The 4,039-nt window shown below is 40.5% G+C and overlaps 1 non-coding gene across 1 annotated transcript; it reads right to left on the bottom strand.

The window, feature by feature from the left end:
• Window positions 1–3,249: 3,249 nt before the first annotated feature.
• LOC115870615 lies at window positions 3,250–3,370 on the bottom strand. The gene has a single exon (XR_004046802.1). It is a non-coding gene; the product is annotated as a small nucleolar RNA SNORA61 (small nucleolar RNA).
• Window positions 3,371–4,039: the final 669 nt, after the last annotated feature.

The following is a 4,039-nucleotide window of genomic DNA, read 5'->3' as shown; positions in this document are numbered from 1 at the left end:
GAACCGTCCCTATGGGTTTCCAAGACTGAAACTCGTTACAGGAATAGGAAGTTTCATCTTTCTCACACAGAGTGACTAATACTTCCTAACTGCTGGACTTTACGTTAGCAGCCCAATGCGGAACCACTCAGCCACCAGTTCCTAGCCAGTGCTAGACAAAGCCACACCCATTCATCCACACAGATCTATGACTGACGGTTTTCTCACTAGATAAGCAGAGCTGAGTAGGTGAAACAAGACTGTATGCCCCCCACACACACACAAATATGCACGCAAAAATGTATAGGTGTTTACAAGAAAAATGCTGCTGACTCCTGCTTTGTAAGGTACAGCATTATAATACAAACCCTAAACAGAAGCTGAGAAGATGATTGGAGAGTTTTAAAGGTTTGGGTTCAGATGCAAGTTTGACTCTGCTATTGGGTCTTGTGTTGAGTTACTTTTACCTCGGTCTTCATCCTGAAGTTCCTCCTACATAAAATTGTGTGCAGCCTTAGCAAAAAGAGAAATATCTTCACATCTCTTATTGTTTGCACCAAAGTTTTTATTCCTATGAAAGATACACAATATGATAAAAAACTCATGAACTAGTTCAAGTGTGAAAAGAAACATTATGTTTGAAGTTGAAGGATTTCTCCAGGACACTGTCTTCCTCTCACTTGCTAAGTAAACGACTGTCCTGAAGGAACTATAAATTCCTTTGGTATTCCATTTGAAGTTTTATCATTTTAGTGCATATAAATCTTATGAATAAATATATGTAACTGATTTTTAATTTTTTTATTTTATTTCAGTGGTTCACTGTAATGGATCTACCACTGACTCATCTTCCTAAGGAATGATACCGTGTCAAAGGTTCAGCATCCATCTCTGGCCTTGACCAAGTGAGCATTCAGTCATGACAGTAGGCATATAACCCTCAGTGACAAGAAGGCCACCTTATGCTGATGCATGGCCTCCCAGCCTGCCACCTTGGCCATTTTTTAACCGATCCATTGTGCAAGCACTAGATTAGCTTGGAGGAAGGGCTATTTGATATCTACAGGGTAAACACCCTTGGTTGGCTCTCAAGTAGGCATTAAGAGAGAAGCAAAGATCTCCATGCATTGTGCCTCCACCCCAGGTTCCCCCACATTCCTCTTCCTTAGATCTTCATGTCAGTGATCTGTCATGCTCCCTGAAAAAAGTGTTCAGCACTGAGTAAGAATTCGAATATATCCTTAACTTGGATGCTTCTCAACTTTCTCCAGGCCAAGTAAATGACCAAAAGGACTTCTCATATTGCTGTATACTAGGACTTCCCTCCAGGATAACCATTAAGTGGGGCTAGAATGTAGTAGGAAACCATTTCTAATGAGTACCAGTCTTAATTGCCTTAAATTGACAATCAGCTATCCTGGGCCAATCTTCTTTTCGCAAAGCCTTTCAACACTATCACAAACACCCACCCAACACTAAAGTACATATAATGACAGTTTCCCCCATAGTAACCAAACTCAATTCGACTAAGTTCACTGTCCTTGAGTCGATTCCAACTCATGGTTAACCCTATAGGATAGGATAGAATTGCCCCTGAAGGTTTCTGAGACTATAACTGTTTATGGGAGTAGAAAACGAACTTTCTCCTGAGGAGTGGCTAGTAGTTTTGAACTGCTGACCTTGCAGTTAGTAACCACTATGTCACCAGGGATCCGTAAGTAAGTTCAGTGGCACCTAATTCTCCCAGCATTGCTCCTCACCCCAATGAAGCCATTGTGACACCATTACTCATCAGGACACCGCTGGAACACCTACTGACTTCAGATAGGAAGAAAGTCCAGCTTCAATGTCATGTCCTTAAGGTCTTCTCTCTAGAACAATACCCAGCACCAATGGTTTGGACACAAGTTTCCCCATAAAACTGAACTGAAGGTAATATATGTCAAATTTTACCAGGACACTCCATCCTGAGAACGCATCTGAGGGGAGGGGTAAGTGAAGAAGTACACACATAAATGCATAGTGGTACACTGCAGACTTGGAGAGGCCTGCCTAAGAAGCCCAATTGGCAGGTACCTCATAGGATATGTCTCTAGAGAATATAGGTACACTTATTGTCTTGGAATCATCTAATTGGAAGAAGGGTGAATACTTTATTAAATGCTTACCAATGCTGTTAAGACATTGGCTCACAAGGCCCTAGTTTGCTGATCCCTGTAATAGGTACCCTGGTGGCATAGTGGCTAAGCATTGGGCAGCTAACCACAAGGTCAGCAATTTGAAACCAACAGCAATTCCACAGGAGAATGACAAAGCTTTCTATTCTTGTAAAGAATTAGTTTTGGAAACCTAACAGGGCAATTCTACCTGTCCTATAGTGTTGCTATGAGTTGGAAATGGATCGATACCAGGGAGTTTGGTGTTGAGTGATGATGGGTACATAAGAAGTCTCACAGTTCCAAAGTTGCTCTCTTATTAGATTGAATCATGTTTTACCCAGAGTCCCTTATTAGTCTCACTACCATCAGGAAATCATACATGGTATCAATGCATCCGAAAGCATATATTTACTTTCCTTAACTATATACCTATTGTGGCCCAAAGACATCAGATATTTCAATAATGCACAAAATCTTTATTCAGAATTCACTAATAGGACATATAGTTGCCATGTTTGAGTTGCTCCATGAGTTTAAGATTAATTACTGTGTGAATTTCAGCTCCGGGTACTGTTTCCAGTATTCTAACTTCAAGGACAGACATTAACAGACAATTATGCTATGATTATATGGTAGTTGATTTGCAGTTTTCAAGGTCAGGATTAATAGAATAAATGTAGTGCAAACACAATATTGGCATTTCTAACCTACTTTTTCTACTGAAAGAGAAAATCATTTTCTCCTGCGCTTGCTGAACCAGCTCTCTTTGTGTAAACAAAGGACACCTCCTATTACCAGTCCTTTCACTGGAACTGACTTCACCTTGTTCTGAAGGGGGTCAGCTATTAGCCTGGTGACATCTCTCTTTCCAGTGACAGATTCAGATGGATAGTGAGAAGAATTTGTACAGGGTAGTAAAAGCGATCAGGGAGCTCAGGACCAAGTAAGGCAGGATCCATAAGGCAAAATGCCTAACTGTGAGAAAGTTTACTCATAATTCAATCCAGTCTAGCCAGGCCTCCACCAGATCTCTGTCACTTTGTCATACCGTGGTAGCTTATAGGTTTCTGTGGTGCTGGTAGTTTTGCCATCGGTATTTCTTTTTGTTTTCCGATGTTTGAAATGAACTCGTAAGTTATTAAAGACTCCAAGTCCACTTAAGTTTTACTTTTCCTTCTTTTTCAGCCACTCAGACCACTATTTAGATCTGAGGGACAAGGAATCCGAAGGGTGCTGTTGGTATTTCAATACCAGCAAACTTACCTATGAGAGACAGGTTTCAGTGTAACTTCCAGACTTAGTCAGACTAGGAAGAAGGATCTGATGATATTTGTTTCCCCTGAAAATCTTACGAATCGCAGCAGGACATGGTCTGATATAATGCTGCAAGATGAGCTCCTCAATTTTGGAAGGTACACAAAGGGGAGGGGGGCAAGGACCTCCTCAAAGTAGTTTACCTTTGTGATGTAGATGTAATAAAAGTTTTGGAACTCTCTTTTGTTGATGTGGCATGGCTCAAAATAAGAAGAAATGGCTACACCAATACATTATCATCAGACTTTCACTGGACAAAGAATAAATCAAGGAAAATCCGAGGTTGTCAAAAATGAAATAGAACACTTAAAGATCCATGTCCTAGGAGTTAGTGCGCTCAAATGAACTGGTATTCCCATTTCTAGTTGTGCGATCACATGACTAGGGTTCCAGGAAAGACAAATGGAAGTGGAAGGACATCGCAATCCTTTTCAGAAAGAACATTTCAAGACCTCGCCTAAAGTACAACTCTGTCCATCTAATATGTATAGAGGGTCTAATAAGATAATTAGCTGTCTGTAACAATAGTAACAATCACCAGTAATACTAACCACTGTCAGTTTGTCATACTATTGTGGTTTGTATGT

The sequence above is a fragment of the Echinops telfairi genome, unplaced genomic scaffold, assembly GCF_000313985.2.
Source record: "Echinops telfairi isolate 266 unplaced genomic scaffold, ASM31398v2 ScPeMD7_2010;HRSCAF=2546, whole genome shotgun sequence".
Classification (NCBI taxonomy): Eukaryota; Metazoa; Chordata; class Mammalia; order Afrosoricida; family Tenrecidae; genus Echinops; species Echinops telfairi.
This window is presented reverse-complemented; position numbering and strand designations above follow the sequence as displayed.